Source organism: Heterocephalus glaber, unplaced genomic scaffold, assembly GCF_053883595.1.
Source record: "Heterocephalus glaber isolate CG9 unplaced genomic scaffold, H.glaber_assembly_v1.0 deba00000071, whole genome shotgun sequence".
Lineage (NCBI taxonomy): Eukaryota > Metazoa > Chordata > Mammalia > Rodentia > Bathyergidae > Heterocephalus > Heterocephalus glaber.
Genome location: NW_028258137.1, coordinates 29,497,702 through 29,523,524, shown reverse-complemented (window position 1 = coordinate 29,523,524; position 25,823 = coordinate 29,497,702). Strand labels below are relative to the sequence as shown.

Here is a 25,823-nt window from a genome sequence, read left to right as displayed (position 1 = left end):
AGATTATTTTAAATTTAAGAACAAAAAGCTACAAACATTTTTATTATTGAAAAGTAAAATATGACCTTGTTAAAAATGAACACATGCTAGAATTTAGAAGCAAAGCCATAAGCCAAGGCCCAGAGTTATTAGAAAGTGGCTTGACAGCACAGCAATGAACTTTGCCTTTGTAATACCCAGTTAATTATTGAATGTTTTTCGTGGTGCTATCTTGAAGCTTAATTTATTTTAATGAAAGCCTAATGAATTTCATTCCAGCTAGAGATACATTTTATGTCTTAGCTAATCACCTCCAAGTCAAAGGCAGTAAAACTCGTAGGCCTCAATTTCTCCATCTGTTCAATGAAAATAATTGTTGTCCTGTTTAACTCACAAATTTATAAAGATCATCTGAGACAACTAATAGGAACATAGCTGATGAATTATAGTGCACTGTGAAAATGCTTCTTATTTGGAAGTAGTGTTAGACTTCTTCCCCTAGAGACCTGTATTTCCAGATGAGAGGACTGGCCCAAGGCCAACAGGGGCTTTACCTTTAAAGAGTGCTCAATGTCAGCAGTGGCGGAAAAATTTTGAGGGTAAACCCCCAATGAGGATAAGAAATACAATGTAAGCTGTGCTAGAGCTTCCAGCATCTTTGGACTTTGCCTGGAGACACCGTGAGGCAATGGCTGACCTCACCCATAATTAAGCGCCCAGAATAAGGCACCTGGTACTTCTGTGCCACCACTGGCTGCTAAGAATTTTGAAGGTAAGGTAGAATGATCCTAGGAGGGTGGATCAGATGGACTGAACCCTGCGATGGGGCACCAACTTTTATTCCATCCCTGCCCCGACCTAAGGCAAGGTGGAGCTGGCAAATCAGCAGCACTCACCTCTCAGTACAGCAGAGGGCAGTGGCGCCCTCATCTCAGTCCTCATCCAGGGCCTTTCTGGAAGGGTGGGTCCTCTTGAGAGTGTGTAAAGGGCAGAGCATAGGAACAGGGGCTGGCTGGGCCATCTGATACCTGAGATTAGTCCTATAGCCTCCTTCTCCCTAACCCCATTAACTCCCATCCCACCCCACCCTAGCTAAAATACACACACAGAGTCACATACATGTGCATTCATGGAACAGAGATTTTCCAAATTCATCCCTATGAACTGCTATAGCGTAAGCCATTTAACATCCATACTGAAACTCCCTCTCCCCAAAAAATAGGGCAATTGTTTAAGGATAGAAAGATATGAGTCCATTCCATCAATTCCACCAGGCAATCAGGAGGCATGTGGTATAGTGACCAAAGTGTAGCTGTCTAAGGGCCAAACAACTCTATCTAGCCCCAACTGTGCCACTGTCTGGTATGAACTGAAATCCACTGCTTATCTTCCTGTGCTCAGGTTGCCTCTAACATGAAATAAAGGCATTGATCATAACATTCTATGTATACTTTAATTTCCACAGCTCTGTGCTCCCCTCCTTGCCTTCCTCTTCCTAATGGCAGACAGGGAAAGTGTCCTCTCCAGTCCTTGGGAGACAGACGTGCTCTAGTGCAGGAAGCCAATTGAACTGGGGGAGGTCCCTTCCTCCATCCAACAGTACTTAAATGAGCGTAGGCACCAATGTAGTGTAGGGCATGGTTTTAAGGTATATGGGTTTATTGACTAAATTAGAAATCAGGAAAGAGGTCAAAAATGATGTCAGATGATGGTTTTAAAGGGAACTCAATTCACTCTGTCTTTTATCTCTCATAGGTGGGATCCCTGAGGAATCTGAGTTTCTAGAGGGATTTGGAGCTGAAATATTAAACTTACAGTGTTTTGCTCTAGGAAATAGGTTTTTAAAGGATGGGCTAAGGTAGCAAGGCCAGATTTCAGCCAAATTATGAGGTTAGTGACATTTCAGTTCTGTGTTCCTCCCTCCCATCAAGGGCATCTTCATGACCCATTTTCCAGGCAGCCATCCAATGGCTTTCTGACAGACACAAATCCCTCCTGACTGCTCCCAGCTCACTCTTCCCACCCCCACAAAATTGCCCTGGTTAAGTGTAGATCTCTAGATGTCACCTGATTTCAATGTAGGAAAATGGCTTTGGGTCCCCAAAAGGCACTTCACTTCAACAAAATAAGGTATTACTATTTCTAAGGGGCCAGATCCATGTTAGAAAACAATAGGTCATGGCCCTGCCCACCAGGACAACTCTATGGATGACACATGAGTTTGTCCCTTCTGCCCTCCATTCTCTGACAGTTCAGGAAGTAAACTTGACTACTCAGGGGGACTTGAGAGCCAAGTTGGCTTTAGGCCTGTCCTTCAACTGTCCTATAGTCGTCCAGAGGAATCAAGCCTTCTGCCAATGCTCATTTTCCCTCACCTCCTTTGAATATTGAGTTGAATGTCTGAATCCAAGAGCTCACTGTGTCTTCTCCATTTCTGAGATCAGGGTCCAAAACATCCTGCTTATCGATAATACATTTGGAAATGTGTTTTCTTGTGTAAAATGCCCATTTCCTCAAATCAGAGCACTTCCAAGAGAATTAGCCAATTTATTGACTTATTAAAAAATAACAACATAATAAAGGGAGAGGTGGCTTGAACTCTGCAGGAGATAATCAGAAAATTAATTCTTCACAGATTTTTTTAATGTTCAAAGCACAACATCCTAGTGACATGGAACAATAATATGCTTCTCTGTTTTGCAACTGAAGCAACTGAAGTTTCCTCACTGTCACCTCAATACCTGCAACATCTTATACTTCATCATCGCTGGAGTTTGAGGATGGTGCCTGCTAACAAAACTCTTGTCCTTGATCATTACCATGGTGACTGCTCTATGTATGCCAAGGTGTGACTGGAAAGACCGAGCAGTCACTCGCAGAGGCTTTGCCCCGTGCATGTTAAATGGGAAGAGCTTGAGACTCCAGGCTTTCCATCAGAGCCCTGTATGAAGGAGGTGACCAGACATCAGGAGAGCAAGTTCTGTTCTCAGCCCTATTATTGTTTTAGCTGGGATCAGGGCTAACTACTTTCCCTTTTCCAGGTCTCAATTTCCTCCTTTTTTGTAAAAGTGTAACTTTGGCTTGGAATCACTCTACTCTTGAACTAATCTTGGCAAGTAACGAAGTTCTCACTTAAACAAGGAAAGGATGAGGGCTGTGGAGGAAGTTCCTCTTAAAGCCAACTGTACACAATCTTAAAAATTGCTCTTTAGCTTGACCTCAGGTCTGTCTAATAGGTAAATGTTACAATTTCATTTTTAAAAAATAAATACTGGTGCAAATAAGTGACAGTTGACTTTTGTTTTTAATATCTTATCTTGGGAAAATAAAAAGTTGAGAAAAAAGCAGCAATTCTTTATCAGTCCTCAAAATATCTTTATGGAATGGACTGGTCTATAAAACTGGAAGAACTGGGAACCACTTGGTTGTATGGTCTCTGAGCTCCCTTCCTCCTGACAGTCTCACTATATCAGGCTGTTACACTTGCTGGTGGTGCTCATTACAACCCTGACTAAGCAAAGGAGCGGTTGATAGGTTGATAGTCAGCTTCTCTATTGTTTAGTGGTTCTCAACTATGGCTATGCCTATATTCTTGTGGAAGCCTTTGAAGGAACACTGAGTCTGCAGAGCCTCCCACTCAGATAAATTAAATCACAGTCTCTAGGGATGCAGCCCAGCCATGGGCATTTTCTTAAAACTTCCTAATTAGTGATGATAATGTGCCCGCCAAGAATGAGAGCCACTGCTTGAGATGCTTGTGGGTCTAACTGAAAGAATACCCTAAAGAAATTTCTATAAAAATTCAGAATCTTAGGCTGTACTCTAGACTTACTAAATCAGAAAATCTAGGCCATAAGCAATCTACACTTTCAAAAGCTTCCCAAAAGGGTCTATTTTTTTTTTTATCCTTAAGTTCTTTTATTGGTACATTTTAGGCATACAATACTTGTACATTTATCATTGGGTGTTTGTACCTCTACATGATGTATCTTGATTCTTATTTTTTCCCCATTACCTGTGCGCCCTTCACCCCCTCCACCCTTCCATATTTACATAGACATCATTTCCATTTTTTTTCTTTTCTCATAATTTTTTCTTTCCCTTCTTTCCTTTCTCCTTCCCCTCCCTTCACTCCTACCTCTTTGGACCTTTTTTCCTATTTCAAATTATCACTTATTCATTTTAATCATTTTATCCCTTATTTACACTTTCAGTTTCTCACACTAGTAAAACTATTCGGTATTTACATGCATGTCCTATTTATTTCACTTAAGACTATGGCCTCAATATGCATCCATTTAGCTATAAATGATTCTAGTTTCTCATTCTTTATGGCTGAGTAGTACTCCATTTTATAAAAAAAAAACAAAACACATCTTCTTTATCCAGTTTCCAGTTGATGCGCACTTGGGCTGCTTCCAAGCTTTAGCTATTACAAACTATGCCACTATAAACATGGGTGGACATATATCGCTGTGGTATGATTCTTTTAATTCTTTTGAGAAGATACCCAGCAGGGGAATAGCTGGGTCAAATGGGACTTCCAGTCCTAGTTCTTTGAGGTATCTCCATACTGATTTCCATAGTGGTTGCACCAGCCTGCACTCCCACCAGCAATGGAGAAGGGTTCCTTTCTCCCCACACCCCTACCAGCATTTGTTATTGGTTGATTTCTTGATAACAGACTTTCTTTCTGGGGTGAGGTGGAATCTCAGTGTTGTTTTCATCTGCATCTCTCGAAAGACCAGTGATATTGAACATTTTTTCATATATTTATTTGCTATTTCTACTTCTTTGTCTGAGAAATGTCTGTTCATTTCAGATGCCCATTTTTGAATTGGGTCTTTGAATTTGGGTGGTCTGATTTTTTTCAGTTCTTTATATATTCTAGATAGTAGTCCTTTGTCTTAGGTATAGCTGCTAAAACATTTTTCCCACATTGTAGGTTGTCTGTTAGCTCTGTTGGTGTTTTCTTTTGAAGTGCAGAAGCTTTTTAATAAGATGAGATCCCAGTTGTTGATTCTTTGTGCTAGTTCCCGTGCTACTGAGGTTTTGTTCATAAAGTCTCCAAAAGAGTCTATTGTTGTCAGGTCTCCAACTTTTTTTTTTTTTTTGAAATTACAGGTAGCTGTTATATGTTAAAAGTGGAAGGATCTCAGGAAAGTTCTCTGATCTTCTATGTATCTTTCTGACACAAAGGTCACTTCTGAAATGTCAACATTTAGGAGTCATTCATTAACCCCATGGCATCCTCCATTGGAGTGTCCTGTCCAGAAGGCCAAGAACTTCATGGAATCCCTTTCATCTCAGCATGTATGAATTTACAGAATTGAAGGAGGAGTGAATCAATGATTCAGAAAGAGGCAGGAAAGTGCCAAAAACAGAGATTTCTCTCCCCATTCCTTTGCCCTGCCCTGCCCAGCCCTGAATAGGTCACATATTTGAGCTGGTTTTCAGGAATGGTGGCTGTGATGCAAATCATCCCACATCCTCTTACATGGATCTTCAGGTCCCCAACCACAATACGGCCAGGTTATTGGCCATGAGGGGTAGAGGCAACTTCCAGGTAACAGCTTTCATGTTAGGCCAGTTGCTTTGCATACTCAGCAGAGAAATATTCAGCAAAGCTCCAGTTGTCTACCATTCACATTTTTATCAACTTAAGCCTCCTTTTGAGATGCAGAGAACTCTGTTTGCTATGTTCCTAAGTAAAGCCCAAAGGAACTGGAAACCTTCACAAAATTATATTAAGCATCCAAAGGCTTTTGCATGAATGAAATGGCTGAGACAAGATCTACTATAAAGCAGACTACTGATAAATGAAAGCAAAGAATTGTACTCAGAACACAAAGACAGTGCTTGTGCCTCCAATTCCCCATGAAATGCTGGTGAAAGTAGCTAGAGTTGGACTAATATCAGGAGGCCTAAAAGGCCTCTAACCTAAAGCATCCACCCCTCACGTCTGCCCTTTTTAACTCAGTCTCCCAGCCCAAAGTTGGACATGGTTGTTCAGAAAAGAAAGTGAAGACTAGCAGAAGACACTGAGCTGACGCCTGAGGGTGTAATTATGGAACTTATGTATTTATTCATTTAGTCATTCATCCAATCAACCAATCAATCAAAAATGATAAGCGCCAACATTTATTGAGCCACTATTGTGCAAAAGGTGCTATTCTAATCACTTTAAATGTGTTAATTTATTTACTTCTTATGAGAATCCTTTAAGATAGGTGCCAGTATTAGCTATATTTTATAAAGAAAGTAAGACAAAGATGGCTAAGTCACTTCTCCATGAACACAGAAGTAATATCTGTTGGAGTCAGCCTTCAAATCCTGGCTGGCTGGCTTCAAGAACATGTGCTGAGTACTGCCTTAGATATTTGGGGATATAATAGTGGACAGTAGTAGACATTTGGGGTTATAATAGTAGACTCAGGATGCTAAAGGATTAAGTTTGATGACAGGGAAGTAGTAGGAGGGGTATGGGAGGTAGGGCCTCTGTGAATCTGGTGGCCTTGAGAAAGTCTTTTCTCCTTTCTAGCCTCAGCTCATCTATCTGTAAAATGTGAACTTGAGCTAAATATTCTCTAAGAAAAAGTCTTTGTTCAAAAAGGCTAAAAATATAAAGTAGTAAACTATGTCCTAGAACTCAGTGCATAAGAGTTTCTGTATATGTGAGGAAATTATGGTTTAAAGAGAGGGCACATACTCCTGTAGAAAGATGGAAATAGCCATTCTATGGTGTTCTATACCATGGGGAGATTTCCACCAGGCACCCTTCTCTATAATATGGGTAGTTTAACACAATGCTTAAGAAAGGGAAAAGAGAAAAAGCAGGAATGGCTTTCCCTGTGATACCTTGTGAATTTTCCTTTAAATGATGTATCAGCTGTCACTATAAAAGGAATTAGAGACACGGGGAGAGGGTGAAGCAAGGACTTTATTGGTCATTTGGGTGTACATGTTCCTAACAGGCAACAGCATCAAATATTCATCCTCATCTGAAAGTAGCCCTGCCAAGGTATCAGAAAAGTACATTTGCTAAATACCTAAACATCTGGCCAGGAGTGTTTCCACACAAATCAGAGCCAGAAAGGGCAGAGCCAGAACTCAAAGTGACAGTGTAACTAGCTTAAGCAGATGAAAGGACAAAGATGGCCAGAAAACATTACCCCAGCCAGGCCTGCCATTGAGTAGGGCAGGCTGGTATGAGGAGAGCCTTGGCAATGAGCCCCCTGTTTATAGCAATTGCCTCTCCTAACAAAAAAAAATGTGTTGGTCTCTCTCTCTTGCTCCAAGGTCAAAAATAAACCTCCTGTTCCATGTTTATCCCAATCAAAAAAATATGATTCTAGGCCACTGTAGGCCTGGCAAAGCACAACCAACACCCATTGTGATTTGCTGCACTTCGGTAGATTAACTCGGATCTGTTCCCATGACAGCAATCGACCTGGGACCTGATGCTTTGGCTAAGCATGTTCTACAGCTCCCAGTGGCACCACCACCATGAACCCTCTTCTCTTCCTCTTCCAACCCCCATCCTCCTCTGCTATCATGAATTTCTTTAAAGCAAGTACATTAAAAGCAGTCTGGAAGTTCCTCAAAAAGATAAACATAGTGTTACCATAAGAACCAGCAATCACACTCTTAGATGCATCACATATTTAAGAAAGTGGAAAACATATACCCAAACAAAAACTTGTAGTTGCAGCATTTGTCTATTATAATAGCCCCAAACTGTAGATAGCTCAAATGTTCATCAATAGATAAATGAATAATAAAATGTGGGAAATCCATACAATAAAATATTATTCAGCCATAAAAGGGAATGAAGTACTTAAACATACAATGATATGAACCTAGAAACCATTATAGGAAACAAAAAATCAGTTCCAAAAGACCATATAATATGACTACTTTCATGAAATGTCCAAAATAGGTAAATATAGAGAGACAAAGTAGATTATTGTTTATTTAGGGGTACAAAAAGTGGCTGCTAATGGGTACAAGTTTTCCTTTAAAGGAAGCAAAAATGTTCCAAAATTAGATTGTGTTAGTTTCACAAATCTATGACTATACTAAAAACTATTAAATCATATACCTTAAATGGATGAATTATGTGGTATATAAATCATATATCAATAAAGTAATTTTTAAATTAATATACTACTTAAATATGCATTAGAGTGCAATACAATAAAGTTAACAGGGTATTTAAGTGTATTACATTTTTACCCAGCTTTACAAAAAGTGGAAGTGAATCTTCAGTTACCTCCTTCTGCTTTTTCTCATAGAGAGATGTTCTCATAAAAGTGGGAAAAATTGCCTAATGCCTTTCATCTCACATTTCAGTCTCAAAGAAAAGTAAATCAAATATTTTACAGTTATAGAAGCCCATGAAAAAGATAATGGCTTAGCCAAAAGCAAGAATGATAGAAATTGGACATACTGAAGCATTTTTTAAATTTTTGACATAATATGATAAAAAAAGAAATAAAATCATCCACAGAAAGTTCACCCTAAAGAATAGTAGAAAACCAGAGAAAATATGTACTAGTCAACTTTCCTATTGCTGAGACAAAATGTCGGACATATACAACTTAAAAGAGGAAACAGTTTATTAGGCTCATGGTTTCAGTCCATTGTTGACTGGCTTCAAGGCAGAAGGCCATGGTGGACCAAAGTTGCTAACTTTATGGCTGCAGGGAAGCAAAGCACAGAGGAAGAGCACCAGAGAGATAGGGGTCAGGGACCAAATAGAGTCCCCAGGGTCATGCCTCCAGACATGACCTCCCCAAAGACACACCCAGAAGTGTGCTTTACTAAACCCTAGGCTTCCCTCAACCCAATCAAGATTAACCACCACATCTTCTGTCCTATATTGCTAGATATCTGTCACTACACACACACACACACACACACACACACACACACACACACACACACACAGAGAGCTCATATTTCTGCTACGTTCTTCTGTCTGTAGGGAAACCAGTTTCCCCAACCTTTTGTCTTTGTCCCTTGAGCTTATTATGTATTAGCAAAGGAAACACATATGTACACAGAGCAGTGGTTCCACTCAGTGCTTTCCACTTGGAGAGGAGCTCTGTGTGAGCTGTGGTCAGAGCAGCCATCCACTCTTTCAAACGGCTAAGTAGGTTTGGAGGAGGGCTGAGGAGGATGGAGCCTGAGAAATGGGAGGAGGCTTGGCATAAGGGAACTCGTAGGAAACCTTAGCCAGGGCGATCAGAGTAAAGCAAATGGACCAAAGCCAAGTTTCAGCAAGTTGACAGAGATGGGATAAGTAGAAACTGGAGGCTCAGTAAAAGAAAAGAGGACAGAAATAAAAAGGGATGGCCATTAGAAAGAGTGGCAGGTAACCAGGCATGGCGGTATACCCCTGTAATCCCAGCATTCCTGGAGGCTGAGGCAAGAGGGTTGCCAAGTTAGAGGCTAGCCTGGGGAACTCAGCAAAACTATCTCAAAATAAAATAATAAAAAAGGGTAGAAATGTAGCTCAGTGTCAAGGCTGTGGGTTCAATCCTCAGTACCACAAAAAGGGGAGGAGGGCAGCAGGTCAGAAAAGGGCTAGAGCTAGATCTGTTTTATTTTGTTTAATGGAAGAGAACTATGACCATATTTGAAGGAAAACATCAGAAAAAAAGGCAAAATTAGAAATGTTGGAGAACAAGGTGATGCTCAGAAACTGCTACTTGCAAAATGTTTTTTGGTTTGGCCACTGACCTCAGGATTAGGAAGGTGGTTGAGAGCACAGCTTCAGGGTTGCTCCTGAGATTACCCCTTGATGAGAGTAGGAGGTGCTGCACCCTGCTGTGTTACTTCACATTTCTCTCAATTTCGATTTGAATGTTGGCAACATGGGTAAGTAAGGTAAGAGGTAGTCCTCTAACCATCTCAGCCTCACTCCAGTCCTAATGAGGTGTCAACTCATTAACAGGTAGTGAAGCTTGTTAGCCATGGCATCAAGTTTTTATAGTAAAATACTATCCTTATGTGCTCTGGATTATGTGTTTAGCAATGTTCACCATTTTAATTATCTCTCAGATACATGAGGATATGATGCCAGAGGCACAGAAAAAAAGAGGTGAGTTTGGGGACAGATAAGTGAGTAGGTGTCTTAGGATCTCTGCTAAAAGGATGAAACCCAGACTTACAACCCCCAAATTTTCAGCTCTTACATCATATGAATACTTCAACGTAAGTCAGCAAGCATGAATCAGACTCTTCTGTGTGCCCACCACTTCGGTGTGTGTTAAAGATACGAAAACAGTTCAGACTTACTTCCTGGCCCTTATGAAGATTGTTTTGCCTATCAGAAGAGGCAGAAATGGAAACAACTACATCCATCAGAATTGTATTCTTCTACATGCAACAGAACCCTGAAAAACAGTGAGATATTCAGTGCTAACTGGGAACACTGCCATGCTGAGCAAAATCAGGATTTGTGCTGAAAGAAGAAAAGGGAATACAGATTTGGGTGGACAACTAGCCAGCCTGCCACAACAACCAACTCTAATGCAGTATTCGGGAGTTATATCAAAATAGAAAGAAAATGATGTGGGAGCCGAGAGGAAAGAAGGACTGATTATTGTATAGAGTAGAAATGTGGTACCTAATATGGTAAACAGAGAATTTCTTCACAGCAGAAATGACAACGGAGCTAAAAATGTGCCTCTCCAGCAATGGCAGAAGCAGGAATAACCAAGCAGAATTACTCCCAAGGCTGGGAATTAGTGTGTATTCACTTTTACTCCATTCTATTGTCTAAAACAAGCTGAATAGCCAAATGCAAAATCAAGGGGTGGGAAATATTCCCCTGCTCTCTCTTAGTAGGAACTACAAAGTCTGAGAATCAGGGAGAAGTAAAAATTTGGGCACATTTATTGATCTTCAACACTAAGATATATTTTTTAAAAGATATCAACAATGCAAAGAGTGGGTGGAGCAAGGAAGAAGTATAGGTAGAAAAACTAGTTTTTATTATGCTTATACAGATGGTTCTTCACTTTTGATAGTTACATCTTGATAATCTGCTGTGAGCTGAAAATATAAGTGGAAAATACATGTAATGCAACTAACCTACTAGACATCATAGGTTAGCAAAACAGAATACTGTACAGTATCAGTTGTTTGCCCTCATGATCTCATATCAGACCAGGAGCTGCAGCTCTGTGCAGCAGCCCAGCAAAACAAAAGAATATCATACCACATATGACTAGCCCAGTAATAGATCAAAATTCAATGTTCACTTCCTACTGAATACATATCATTTTGTAACACTATAAAGTAAAAAGAAAAATTAAGTCAAACCATTGTAAATCAGGGTCTATCTATAATTTCTTTGGGGGATGACAAGAGTGTGAATTAAAGCATTAAATTTGCATAGGAGCAAAGAGGCAGAAAATGCCTTAACTGCTTCTCCTTTGGGAGGCCTTTGACCCCAAGAAATAACTAGATAATTAACAATCCCTAGTGCTATTGATTGAGCTGTTTGGGCTTTCAATTCCTAACATTTCTTCCTCAGGTTACAAGATATGACTTTTTGTCTTCTGTCTTCAATCCAAGGCAGGATGGTTCTTGGCTAGGAAACTCTAAGACATAAATGGGGGCCTACAAATGGACATACAGCAGGAATCATGATAGTGCTACCATTAAGGTCAGTGGGTATTAACTCAATTCCTTTACTCTTTCTTGACAGCTTCCCTACATAGAAATCAAAGTCTATGTAGCAGAGTCTCAACCACACTTATGACACTGATTATATTCTTCTCTCACTATTCTGTGGGTGAATCTGGTCTCAAGAAGCTTAGGTTTCTACAGTTTCCAGCTTCTCTGGTTAGACACACAGAATAAATACAACAAAGGTTTCTTGCCTTGCTTGTCTTCTGTTCCAGTTACTCTGCATGTATCATAAAATCAAACATTAGTTACTATTTCTCACTGTTGCAGCACCTGCTGGGAATTAGACGTAGTAGCCAGGGTGCATTATCTTGGGGAAACAACAGGCTGCTGCCCTTCTCTCTGCAATGCTACTTCAGTCTGGTGGCCTTGGTGCTTCTGAGACCAGGTGTTAACTCATTTGGTTTGGTGATGGGGAAGAGGCGTAGACTTTAAATTAGTAAGTCTATTACCTGTATCTGGGTTTTGCACTTTTCTGTGTGTACTGGAATAATCTGGCATCCCAGAAAGGGTAGAAGGTTTGGAGACAGGTTCAAATCCTGAACAGGCCACTTACTAGCAATGAGATATTGAAGGCACTGAGTACCACTGAACTAATTATCATGTATATAGGATGGGGATATTGATAATTTGGACGGCACAGTGGTTGTTAGGATCAAATAAAATCAAACAGATTGAAATATTTTATAAATAATTGTTAAAAATTTCCAGGAAACCTATGATATCCCCCATATCCCAATTCCTTACCCCTCAAATCCCAATCATAATGATTATCACCACAAAGTTCTTCTCAACATATCTAATCTAATCTAGTCTTATTTCAGTATGTTTGTATTTCTTTTTCTTTTCAGAGCAAAGGAAAAAATGATTTCAAATTATGCTTCATTTAAAAGCAAAACTTTACATTATATGTGGCACCACATTTGAGGGGGATATTAACAATTAGAGCCAGTTTAGAGAAGAAGGCTCAAGATGGCCGAGGTAAATCCTTGGAAAGAGGAGAAGGAAGTAGGAAAAATGAACACTCTTTTGAGTAGATATGCAATGATACCTAAGGTCAGATTCTCAAAGGACTATGATGAGTTTGAAGGGTCAGATGTTTTATTCTGTTTTGTTTCCTATATGCCTTTTCCCTAGCTTAAGTTTACTAGAAGACAGAGAATGTGAGATGAAAAAGTAAGTGTGAATCTAATTGATAGGTGCACAATCACCAGGTGATGGGGGGGGGGGACTCTCATATAACATCTTGTTATGGCTTGTATCTAGATGTCCTCCCAAACTCTCATGCGGTCATAGATGGGGCCTTTTCAGAGGTGGCTGGATTTAGAATGTGTGATGCTGGGATTAATGGTGTGGAATGACTAAATTAGTCCACTGGTTGGCTTGGCACTGCCCTAGTCCTGGTAGCCTAGAGTATAAAACGGGCAGAAAGACACTGCTAAGGTCCTCTGCAATGCCCCTCTGCCATGTCACCCTGCCTTGGAGCCAGCCAATTATGGACTGAAACCTCTATAAACTGGGAGCCAAAATAAACCTTTCCTCCTTTAACTTTGGATGTTGGGTATTTTGTCTTAGCAATGAGAAAAATGACTAAGACAGAATTTGGTACCAGAGAAGTGGGGTCATTGCTATGACTGTACCTGACTATGTGGTCCAGGAGCCTTTGGGACTGGCTTATGGGAAGAGTTTGGAAAGATTTGGAGATGTCTGCTGAAAAGCCATCCCTAGAAAGCCTTAGGCTATATTTGATGGGAGATTCTGGTCAAAGCTCAGAAGGCCAGAATGCTGATAGAAATGATGCCGATAAAGACAAGGCTCAGGAGGTTTCTGCTGGGAAGAAGGACTCCATTGGCTGTTGGACTCCAGCACATATGTGTTATGTCTTGCAGAAAGTTTGTCTGCATTTTGCTCATGTCCAGAGACTTTGCCTGAGACTGAGATGAAGTGTGGTGGATGAATTAATCTTGCAGAAGAAATTTCAAGGCAGTCTAATGTTAAGACCATGGCATGGCTGCTGTTGGGGGTTTTTAGCCAGATCCATATTGAAAATCAAGAACAAAAAGCCCAGCAGAATGATTTAAAACATTGTGAGTTTGGCCAGAAAGGAAGCACCTGTAAAGTTGTGGCCTACAAAGATGAAACAGAGGAGAAATTGGTCACTGAAAAGACTAGCAACAAAAAGCCAAGTATTTCAGAAGACAATAGAATAGATGGCCTGAGGACACCACAAGAACCAGCAGGACTCCAGCCTTTGCAGCCTCAGAGTTGCAAAGGTGAAAGACTTTTCTTTGAGAAGAGAGCCCCAGAGCACCATGTACCAGAGTGGTGGTAGCCTAGGGAAGTTGTTCCTTGGGATTTGGTTCATAGGCACTTGACCCCTACAGCCAAGACAGAAGGAAGCCTGGTGACTACTCCGGCTGGTGGCAGACATTGGCATCATCCACGTGGTGCTGATTTTAGGTACATGCAGAATGCAAAAGTTGTGGGGTCAGGAAGGCTTCCACCCCGATTTCAGAAGAAGGCCTGGGAGGCCAGCCAGTGTATCCCTGAGAGGGTAGTGTGTAAAGCTGTGAGTGTGAAGCCAAATGTTCAGTGGAGACCCCAGAAGTTTGGAGAAGCCAGGAATGTGGATTGTCTGAGGAAAACTGCAAGGAAGGAGCAGAGGTGGCCCAAGAGAAAAGGTGTGGGAGCTACAACTACACATAGTGCCATAGAGTGGAGCCAGCTGAGCCCTCTGAAGTTTACAATTTGCCACAGATTCCCAGGGATGCTAGAAGTGGAATGGTGGAATTTAATGTTTTCCCTGCTGGATTTTGGACTTGCTTTGGTCCCATTCCTTTGTATCTCCCTATTTGTACTTTTTGGAATGGAAATGTCTATCTGTGCCATCAAATGTTGGAAGTGTTTAACTTTCTTTTCATTTGTACAGGAGCTTGCAGCTAAGAGTTTGCCTTAAATCTCAGAGCGGACTTTGGATTCTGACTTTTCAACAACGCTGAAAATATTAGGACTTTGGCAACTCTTAGAGATGGACTAAATGCGTTCTACATAAAGGGATGTGCATGAGTCTTTGAGGGGCCAGGGGCAGAATGTTACGGCCTGTGTCTAGATCTCCTCCCAAAGCATTATGCAGTTGTGTCAGGTTGGGGAGCGGATTTCAGAGGTGGTTTGATCTAGAGTGTGTGGTGCTGGGATCAAGGGTGTGTGATTACTTAATCAGTCCACAGATTGGTTTGGTATAGTTCTGGCTAGGATTAAGGGTATGAGTGCTATACCTGCCCTAGGGTGGGTAGCATGCATAAAATATAAGGGACAGAAAGAAGGCTAATGTGCTTGCTGTGGACTATTTCTCCTCTGTGATGCCCCTCTGCTATGCCACCACACCTTAGAGTCGGCCAATTGTGGACTGAAACCTCTACAAACTATAAGTCAAAATAAACCTTTCCTCCTTTAACTTTGGGTGTTGGGTATTTGTCTCAGCAACAAGAAAAGTAACCAAGACATACATCAATATAGTGATTATTGTATATCATGTGTTATCATGTGTTAATATACATCATGAAGCACAAAATCACACAGCTCATCATTTATTCAGCACACTTACTTCATCACATAGGATGTTCTTTGGCAAAACTGTTCCTTGGAACAGTCTATGAGAGAAGGCAAGGGGAGAATATCACCTATTTTCCATCAGTCAAAATTTGACCACACAGGTAATTAACTTTTCTGCACTTCCAAGTTGCATCATTTGGCCCCCAGCAGCTATTTGGGGAGGTCAGATCCTACACACAATGAAAGTGGCAGGAGTGGCCAAAAACTCTAGATACATAGCTGAATACCCTGACTACACAGTAATAGCCTAAAAATAGGGAATACCTCCTAAATAAGTGACCAGTGGAACCCAGAAAATGAAATCACATGGATCCAAGCTGAGTGAGTGGCTCTAGTGGCCTTTCAGAGTGGTATCTAACTATATAAGTGGTCTCTCAAAGAAGAGTAAACAATAGTGCTAGGGTGGACAGCTGAATGTCCAAGAGTTTAGGATACCAAGAGAATTGGGAAACATACTTAAAAGCCTTCTGAATAGGCTACTTTAGTCAATATCTTTTGGTGTCTACCAGATATGTAAGAAAATTATTATAATATGAAATGATAATCATTGTGCAGATATATATATGAGGTACAGTGAAAGCATAATGAAAAGATATGATAGAGTACTATTGCTTGAGTAGATGGGAAAAATACCAACAGAGCTGTACTGACACAGGTTGGGTTGTTTCACAAAGTGGTAGATTTCCTGTGCCTGAGAAGTTCACACACCCCCACTAGCCAGCCACAAAACTAATATGCTAAGGAGAGGACAAAAGCAACCAGTGAATGTACATGAAACTTAATGCTATTCTGGCTCTGGCTCTACAGTCATAATGGATACATAACCTCTAGATCCAGATAGCTCACCTGGTGAGAATCTTTCATTAAATGTATACATTTTAGGAACCCATATAATCAGGTAGTTTTGCTTCAGTTTTGCTAAGACCACACCCTAAACCTTGTCCACTTACATTGTAAACATATGCCTTTGGTCACCAAGGAGGTAGTGTGAAAGAATGTGACAGATTGCCCTATTAAGTGTACTATGGGAATAAACAGTTTATTCCAGCAATGGCCAACTGAAAAATAAAATAGAAAATAAGATATCGGCCGATATAATTGATATTTACAAAATTGTAAATATCTCTAAACTAACCTTACAAAGAATATATGAAATACATAAATTTTTATTTATTAAAAAAATTAAAAAGTATCAAAGAGGAATATGAAAGGGTAAAGAGATATGTCATATTATTAGATGGGACAACTTAGTATAAAAATGTCAATTGTCACTAAATCAATCTACAGCTTTGATGAAATTCCAATAAAAATTCCACCTGAATATTTTGAGGAACTTGACAACTTTATTGTAACATTTATATGGAAGAATAATAGGACATGAATAGCAAAATCAATTTTGAGAGCAAAGAAGAGGTATCCATTCTATATGATATTGATATACTACAAGTCAAAATATTTTATATAAAGAGGACTAGTAGAGACACAGAAGCAGAGAAAGAAATCAGTGAAACAGAATAGAGAGCTCTGAAAAAAATGATATTCAAAAGGAACTCATGATAAATCAATGGGGAAAGGATGGAATATTTATTAAGTGTTTTGAAAACTGGGTGACTCTATAGAGAAAAATCAAGTCAGCTCCCTGTCTCTGACCATACATAAAAGTAAATCCTAAGTATGCTAAATGTGGAAAGGACCTAAATGTGGAAAGATAAAATTATTAAAATAATGGAAGAAAATATAGGAACACTTTTGTCACATTGGAGCAGAAAAGGACTTCTTAAATAAGATCCTCAAATCCTAAGATGTATATAAATTTGATGAATCTGACTATATGAATGAAATTATGTTTGACTAACAACCCAACAAAGTTGAAAGGTGAAAGCGGTATATTAGATGAAGATTATTCATCATCTAAACAATGACAATGACATCCACACTCCAATAGAATCCCTACAAATAGAGAAAAGAAATACATCACAAAAAATAACAAAAGATCCGAGTAGACAAGTCACGGAAGGGTAGTGTGGCCATTTCATTTGTCAACCAGACTAGTGTCCTTTAAGGAAGCGTCACTTTAAATAATCATGCCAAGGCTATAGTCATGAACACAACCTCTTTGCTCTCAACTCTGGACTGTCCCAGTCAAACCAAGACATAATCATACCAACTAAAAGGAAAACTGTAATAACTATTACAAGAGATAAAGAAGTGCTTAACCTTACAGGTCATAATACAATTAAATAAATACAAATTAAAATAACAAGATATCATATTATACCCATCAAGGCTGTGAAAATTAGAAAGCCATGTAACACCAACTGTTCGCTAATTTGGGTACCCCTGGTAAGGGTTCAGTGACATAGTCTTTCTAGCAAACAACATGACAGAATTGCATAGAGTTAAGTAGTCTAATACTACATGACCTAGTAATCCTACTTTTCTGTGGGTACCGCAGGAAACTTACACAAAAGACCACATACTGAAATGTGCAACAAAGTCCATTAGCAGCTCATGCTAATAGGTACTTAGATTCAACCTAGGTGTTCATCACAAAGGGAGTAGATAACAAAAATGATAGATGGGTACCATGGAATCAGATTCATCAGAATAAAGAAACGGCCTGGATATACATGCAGCAAAATAGATCTCAAAATCACTGTTGAGTAAAACAGAGCCTGCACAGAATGAAATTTGTAACACAAGGCCATTTGTGGAATTAAAAGGACATGCTTAAATCAAACACTGCTGTTTGTTTTCAAAAACGGGAGTGTAACACTGGCCACACCTAAAATACATTAGAGTGGTTGCCTAGAATGAAGAAAGGATAAGGAAGTATAAGAGTGAGGACTAGAAATAAAAGCATGAAAAGAAGGAAAGAAAAAAAGAAGAGAACCTTTCCTCTCTATAAGCTGATGAGTATGATTAACTCCACAAGAAAGTTCTGAGTAAACCAACAAAAACAAAGAGTGTGCATTACTATTGAGGACAGGTTCAGAGTCTCACTTTAAAACATGAAGTCACCAGTTAATCTCCTCTTCTTCAAATCATTAGTCTAAGTACTCCAATTTCTCTTTCACTTCAGAGCTCTTTGCATAGAGGAAGAATCCCCTCTACCCAGATGAAGAAAAATACGATACTTTATGAATTTACAGGGCCGCTGTCTTACCAAAATCAAGGAGAAACCAAATACCAGAAAGGATCATGAAGGACAGTAACAAGAACTGGAAGGCCAGCAGGGACAGAGTTATTGACTACATCTCCCCAGGACCCTGTAGTCAAAGTCTCTGTCTATATAGTTGCCTTATTTACTCTTTACAGATTGGTTTTCTTTGCTTCTTTGAGCACTTTGCATAAACATGTTTATATTACGGGTTCCACTTGTACATGTTCTCACTTCATGAGACCAGACAGGCATGACAAGATTTTTTATGCTAAACTAATGTCTAAAGTGCAGAATATCTGACTGGCCCACTTTCATCCTGTCATCTATGGCCAGGGGCACAGAGTCACATAATGCTGCTCAGGGTCTGTTTCTTTGAGTGATAAGGATGAAGAAAGAACCTATGGGCTGGGAAAAGATCCTGTGCCTCCAAAATGTCTGGCGTACTCTATAGATGATCCCTATCACACGACCAAGAGATGGACTTTGGTAAGGTCAGAGGAAGAGGAACTGAACTAAAGTGATATTGCTTGAGGGTCTCTTTCTCTTTCCATTCCATGCGTATGTTGGAGGATTTAATCAAAATTTGTAAAATGTTTGAACTTAGTTGGAATTTAGAATGTGTCTAGGTTCAGTCCATCATTTTACATATTAAATAGCTGAGGTTCAATAGGACAAACAAAAAACAGCCCAAAGGCAAGCACACAGCCAAGCAAGGACACAATGGGATCTAGAATTCCTAGTTTAGAGTTTTTCACCTCACCTTGAAACTACCTGAGAATTAGTCTATGTCTTACTCACTTTCTCATCACTAAGGCAAAATACTAGACACCCACAACTTAAAGCAAGAGAGGCTGATTTTGGTTCATGGTTTTTAGAAGTTTCAGTCTACAGTTGGCCCACTCCAAGGCAGAAATGGCATAGGAGAGGGGCACAGTGGAGGAAAGTCATTTATCCTATGACAGCCAGAAAGCAGAAAGTGAAGGAAGAAACCATGGAGGGAGGTAGACCCTTCCAGGTCACACCCCCAGTGACCTGTCTCTTTCCATTAGACCCTACCTCCTAACCACATATTCAGTTCTAAAAATCTTCAGTGAGTTACTCTACAAATAAATAAAGCAACCCTATGATCCAATCCCTTTCCAAAAGCACCACCTCTGAGTGCATGGGAGTTTTAGGGGACATTCTACAGATCTAAACCATAAAGTCTAGAATACCTTTTATCCAACACACTAAATAAATATCAATTCTCCTGAGAAAGAATTAAAATCATATGATAAATCTGTAGTCTCCATCAAAATTATGCCTTGGAGTCTTTGACATAGTTGGTGAGTCTATCAAGGGTTGGATACCAGTCTGGTTGACTACAAAATAATTCAACTAATGTTCTGATTGTATCTCAGTTGAGGTGATTATGAACACCTATCTTCTAGTCCCCAGAGATTTTCTCATGTGTGAGTTTTATCCCTGTCTTCTCTGATCATGTGTTTCCCTCTCATCCTAGGTGACTAGAGGATCCCTCATTAACAGGTGCAGTGCATGCATCATTAGAAATGGAAGATTGTGAAGCTGCAATTTTTAGCAATGGAAGGACTCAGATGGAATCACTCAAGTCTTTTGAAATTTACAGATAGAGAAACTGAGGCCCCAAAAGAAGGGATGCCCAAAGGCACAGAAAATCTGTGTTAGCATAATAAGAATATATTCTAGCTTTCTTGTTACCTTTTCCATTACTGTGCTCAAGTTGCTGTTCTTATAACTACTAACAATTCATATATCAGTAGCTGAGGACCCAACTGAGTGAAAGCAAAACTATGGAGACCTGATTTATCACAGGTAACCAACAAATTTAATATCAAAAACAGTTTATAAAGGAAGGTTATTTTGTAGCTGATACTGTTGGTCCCCGCCCATATTCTTGAGACATTATCACCTCATTGTGCTCCAGCCTATTTCCAATGGTCAGTATCTGCATCTTCTCCAGCTGCTTTATCCCAAAGCATCATCATCCTCTAGGGCTGAGAAATAAAACCCTACTTCCAGAGATGGAATATACATTCTGAGCCCCTCTCCCTTTGGATAGGGTAATGCAGTCATGCTTTTTACACCAGTTCACTTTCCATGCAGGATTAAGCTCTAGTAGCCCATTCTGGTAGGTGGCCTGGTAAATAAGCATCCTTTACTAGATCCTTCTCTTTCCCATCTCACTCACTCTACTCTCCTACTGGTACTTCCTGCACCTCCCAAATAACTACTTGTACTTGAATCCTTGTCTTGGGGCCTGCTTCTCTTTTTAAAGTGCATATTAATTATACAGAATAATAGGTCTCATTGTGACATTTTCATACACGCATATAACATACTTTGACCATATCCCCTCCCCTCTTATAGTCTCTCAGCATCTGTTTCTAGGGAATTCAAACTAAGAAAGCTTCATAAGAATCACAAATTCTCTCTGGCCTTGAGAACAAAGTGCATCACCATCACTAAGTTATGTTACTATGATAAAAATAATTTCAGTGACTTAACACAAAGTTTATTCCTCACAGTGTCAGAAAGCTGGGTGGCTCTTTCTATGGGTCTTCTGCCAGATGAATATTCAGAGGCCCCTGCTCCTTCCATCATGTGGCTCTAGTATCTTGGACCCCTCTTCTTCCAGCCATGTGCAGAAAATGGAAAGATAAACAATGGAAAATTACAAGATGTTTTAAAGGCAAGCCTGGAAGAATCATATATCACTTCTACCCCATTCTATGGCCAGAATTCCATCATATGATCTTAACTGAATGTAAAAGATTAGGGCATGTAGCCTTTTTTTGGAGGGGAGTAAAGGGTATTGTGAAAAGAGACTATTGTGTTTATGTGATAGCTAATCTTGATTGTCAACTTGATTGTCTTGAGAGACACCTAGAAGATTATTAAAGCACACTTCTGGGTGTGTCATCAGGGAGTCATGGTACGGACAATATCTGGCTTTGGGCTTCTTCTCTGGCTCTTTTCTCTTTCTCTGCTTCCTGGTTGCCATGGGTTGAGCAGTTTTCCTCCATCATGCCCTTGTGTCATGATGTTTCTACCTTGGAGCCAGCTAACCACTGACTAAAACTTCTAAAACCATAAGCCAAAAAATAAACTTTTCTCCTAGGAGTTGTGTATACCAGGTACTTTGACCTAGCAATGGGAAAGTGACTAATACACTTATTTTCAGGCCATCTGGCTGGAACTTAAAATCAGAAGACCACAACTTGCAGGTCAATAGCCCCAGTCAAGGCAAAAGCATTGAACATTAGCAGCAATTCCTTCTTACCCTTTCTCATCTCCGTCTTCTGTAGCTACATCTCCTGCTGATCCCACTTGCAGAACTTAAATAACTTCAATCATTCATTAAATACACAGTGTTCAAAAACCTACTGTGTGTGGGAGTCTATGCTGGGCACAGGGGTAAAGCTGGTTACTACAGTGAACAATGGTTTTGGCCACAGCAATAGGTGTTTAAATGGCCAACTATGCTTTAGTGGGAGCTTGTAGCTGTGTTGACTCCCCAGCTCCTCAGGGAGCTAGCCCAAACAGGGCAGATATAGGGTTCCAAGAAGCCTTCAGCACTATAGTCCTTATTCCTACTAATTCCTCAAATAAAGCTGTTTATGGACTGGACCTCTGCTGAGCTTCCCTCTCCAAGGTCTAACAAGTTCCTTATCTCCTCCTGGATGGCAGTTCCTAACCTTCTCCTGGATGTGGAGTCTTCAAGCCTGGATGATAAGCAAAATTTCATCTCACTACCCTCCAACTCATTGGTCAACACACTATAGCCCACAGGCCAAATCTGGCCCATCACCACCTCTTATTTCATAGCCTGTGAACTACACATGTTTTTTATATTGTCAAATGGTTGGAAAACACTATCAAAAGAGGAATAATATTTCAAAACTTGTAAAAGTTTTATGAAATTCAGATTTTACTATCCATAAATAAAATTTTATTGGAACATGGCCATGATCATTCATTTACATATTATTTGTGGCTCTTTCGTGCTACTTCTACAGAGTTGAATAGTTGCCGACAAAGACCATATGGCCTATAAAACCTAAAATGTTTATCATCAGAACAAAGTTTGCTGACCTCTACTGTAACTAAAAGTTAGTATTTTATTCAATTACAAATAAAGGCAATAAACCAGAGTGATATTCACCATAACTGTGACTTTATTTTAACTAATAGAATTCACAGATATTTTCATATTGTAATTGTTTTATATATATAATTTACACTCATCATTATTTCAAGATTAGAGCAATTATTAGATCTGCCATGTTATTTTGTTATTTAAAGAATTTTTTTAAAAGACACAGGGCTAGGGGAGGCAACTCAGTGTTTAGCATCCAAAAGGCCCTGGGCTCAATCCCTAGCACCCAAAGATGACAGATAGACAGACAAGACAGACAGAAAGATAAACAGATAACTATATTACATATTTGTGAGGTTTTAAAATTTTTTTCATAACTGTATTTCAACATAGTTGCGATCTTACATATTTTAAGTTAGTCATTCAAAAATATCTGTGAGTGGGTATGATGGCACATCCCAGTAGTCGCAGCACTCGGGAGGCTGAGGCAGAAGGATCGTTTATATCTAGGAGTTTGAGGCCAGCCTGAGCTACAAAATGCAATTCTACCTCAAATAATAGTAGTAATAATAATGACAATGATAATAATAATAATATTAATAACTCTGAGAAGGATCAAAAGTCCCTACAAAACTGCCAGAAGCTTCATGACACAAAAAAGGTAAAAATCTTAGCTCTAAGTAAAAAAGAACTCACTTGCCAGAGTCCTGATTCCCCATTCTGCTTTGGCCAGTTCTCCTGTACACAAGGCTACAGCCACCTCTCTATATCCTGGCTACTCTCTGGAAATAAAGAGCTCTCCTGGTGCTTATGTTACTTTCCTCAGCCCATGTTACCACTTGACATTTGGAATCATCAGTGGAACTCATTCCTCCTCCCTATCCAAAGGGACTCCCAGTATTTCCTAGACAGTAGCACCTCTGTCATGTCTTTTGAGTCTTGCATTTTGCACTGCCCAGCCACTGTAACCAGTCAGCTTCAGGAGGGCTTTGACACTGGTGACCATTGACCCTAATAGAGATGCTGCATGGTCATTTCCAGAATATAAGTGGAAGAGGGATGGCAATGCCAAGGCCCTGGGACTGGTATCCCAAAAGGACCCCTTTCCCTCACCCTTTCCCCATTTGGTACAAGAACATCACCCATATTTAGTCAAATTCATGTTGTCTGCACACCTGAGAAAGACAGAGAGCTTGTTTTGCTTCAAACAGGAAATGCCACATTGGATTTCATATGGCAGGAGCACTTTTAAGCCCCTAAATCTCTCCATCTACAATATACCTATTGGATTTAAAAATTCTAACTTGAGACTGTTGGAAAGGTCAAAGTATTACCCTCAACTGCCCACCTGACTTTGCAGTAAACCACATACATGTGGAAACTTCTAAAATATGGAAGACAATAATTATATACCATGCTTAAACTGTCAATGGTGTTAAGATCCTAAATATTTACTTTTCTTCTGATAATTCATCAGAACTTTCCTGGTAAGGGAATATCATTACATAATTATGTGTCTGTGGTCTATGTAGATTTCCAAAGCCAGAGTAGGTGTGACAAGGCTGCTAGAAAGGGCCAATACCTTGAAGCAATCTGAGGAAAGTAGTTGTTGCTGAAGGTGAATTTTCTGGTCCTCTAATTCTATAAGCCTCTTCGCAGAGGCTATGAAATTCTTTCAGGGTGTTTCTGAAAAAATAGTCTTGATGATGGGAAGGTGGGCTTGGTGACCACCAAGGATTCCAACATTCAGCCTTCATCCTCCAGACATTGACCAAAAATCTTCTGTCCTGTCCTTAGGTAAGCCAGGCCTGAGAAAGCTAACCACAGTCTGCTTGGACCTGCTCAGTTCAAGAAGGATGAAGACATGGGGCTTCAGCCTGAGAGATGCGTGATCAGCCAACTTATTTCCTGGGAAAGCCTTAGGAAAATTGTGATCAGTTGATTACCTTATAAGAGAGACTTTTGATTCTGTCTTGTAGACCTTGTCAGTTGCTTCATTGGGTGACTTCAAGCAAATTTTAATTTCTTCATGTGCGGCATGAGCAGACTTTCATCTTACTGAAACCATCCAGCTAGACAGGCTGTTGAGCCATTTTATTTGTACTCTTTGGTCTAAATATATGCAAAGAACAAAGATGATTTTTATCATTGCTTTGATACACACCATCACTATCACCTCCTGTATTGCATTTTCTTCCAAAGGATGTTCACAGCTATGGTCTCATTTTGTTCTAACTACTCTGTAAACCAGAACAGAGAACAAGAGCTGAAAGTTAAAATAAGCCCTTACCTTATAGAGGCACAAACAGAATCCCTTTGTGAGGTCACCTAGTGAGTGAGCAAGTGGTTCTGTTCTCTGGATTGCTGCCCAGCACCTCTTGCCTAGAATCTTCAAATTTGAATAACCTTGAATGCTGATGACATTGAGTCCCTTGGTGTTTCTTGTACCACCAATCCTAGCTCTGAGCTTTCTTGCAAAGGCAATTTTTTTAGTGTTTCATGGGTAACACCGGCTCACAATCACAAAATGGAGTATTGCTATGAGAGGACACTGATGGGACTCTAAAGATGGAGTAATTGGTTGATAAGATAATGAGGCTTAAAGTGGATAATAATATTGTGCACTAACAGGGATAATAGTATTGATCTGCCTTGTCAGGCCTGTTGGGAGGATTACCTCACCGGCAATTGTAAAGAACTTTGCAATGAGGGAACATAAATGATAGCACATTTGCAATTCACCTTGTCCCATTTGGGATGACTCTCCTTGGAGTGATTTAAGTGGTCATCCAGAAGCCATAGCAACCAAGGCCAGCTCAATGGAACTCCTCACCCATCTACTCCTCATGCAATTCTATATGTTTTAACTCAATGATAAGGTGAAGACCTGCCTTTCTTTAAAAATCAAAAGTACAATGAGAAAGCATTTTACTTTTAATCTACTAGTGGGAAACAAGAGCATGAATGCTTTTAAGAACTCTAACTGAATACTTCTATGGCCACAGATAAGAGTCACCCTTAAAATGAAAAATCAGAGATGGCAGAGAGAAGCTCCACCAAGTGGGAGCTCCAGAGAGACCATGTAGAATTCACTGATTTTGTGGTTCTGATCTGGAGTTCTCTCTACTGCTACTAGGGAAACATTAGTGCTCTCTCACTCACTTCCATAGCTGGTAGGTATGGAAAACGTTACCTGGATTGTTCGCACAATGTCATTATTATAGTAATTACTGGTTTTACAGTGAGTGTTTA

At 39.8% G+C, this 25,823-nt stretch overlaps 1 protein-coding gene and 1 long non-coding RNA gene across 4 annotated transcripts in view; both read right to left on the bottom strand.

The window, feature by feature from the left end:
- Ces5a (carboxylesterase 5A) overlaps positions 1-25,823 on the bottom strand; it is a 353,566-nt gene that overhangs the window by 194,266 nt on the left and 133,477 nt on the right. The gene's annotated exons all lie outside the window — the stretch shown is intronic.
- Positions 1,043-25,823, bottom strand: part of LOC147830671 (uncharacterized) — a 33,879-nt gene continuing 9,098 nt past the window's right edge. Inside the window, exons 4-5 of one of the 3 annotated variants that reach the window (XR_015440755.1) lie at positions 24,518-24,811; positions 1,043-21,100 (exon numbers count right to left, since the gene is read on the bottom strand). This is a non-coding gene — a long non-coding RNA (uncharacterized LOC147830671). Of the gene's footprint in view, positions 21,104-24,153; positions 24,812-25,823 lie in introns of all 3 variants that reach the window. The other 2 variants (XR_015440738.1, XR_015440754.1) reach the window with 2 other exon arrangements.